At 29.2% G+C, this 537-nt stretch overlaps 1 protein-coding gene across 1 annotated transcript in view; it reads left to right on the top strand.

Moving 5' to 3' along the window:
* The window catches only part of LOC116702276 (calpain-15-like), a 14,437-nt gene that overhangs the window by 3,230 nt on the left and 10,670 nt on the right, over nt 1-537 (top strand). The gene's annotated exons all lie outside the window — the stretch shown is intronic.

The raw sequence follows: 537 nt of genomic DNA, 5'->3' as shown, positions 1-537 counted from the left end.
TATTTTGAAATAAGGAGTTGGTTTCACAAAATAAGGAGTTAGTTTCTGGAAATAATGAGTTAGTTTCTCGAAAACAGGAGTTAGTTTCTTGAAATAAGGAGTAAGCATCTTGAAATATTGAGTTAGTATCTTGAAAAACTGAGTTATTTTCTGGAAATAATGAGTAATTTTCTTGAAATAATGAGTTAAATTCTTGAAAGAATGAGTTAGCATCTTGAAATAAGGAGTTAGTTTCTTGAATAAAGAGTTAGTTTCTTGATTAAGGAGTTAGTTTCTTGAAATAAGGGGTTAGTTTCTGGAAATAAGGAGTTAGTTTCTGGAAATAAGGAGTTAGTATCTTGAAATGAGGTGTTAGTTGCTTGAAATGAAGAGTTAGTATTTGGAAATAAGGAGTTAGTTTCTGGAAATAAGGAGTTAGTTTCTGGAAATAAGGAGTTAGTATCTTGAAATAAGGAGTTAGTTCCTTGAAATGAGGAATTAGTATCTGAAAATAAGGAGTTAGTTTCTTGAAATAAGGAGTTCATTTCTTAAAATAAT

This window comes from Etheostoma spectabile, chromosome 15, assembly GCF_008692095.1.
Source record: "Etheostoma spectabile isolate EspeVRDwgs_2016 chromosome 15, UIUC_Espe_1.0, whole genome shotgun sequence".
Classification (NCBI taxonomy): domain Eukaryota; kingdom Metazoa; phylum Chordata; class Actinopteri; order Perciformes; family Percidae; genus Etheostoma; species Etheostoma spectabile.
This window is presented reverse-complemented; position numbering and strand designations above follow the sequence as displayed.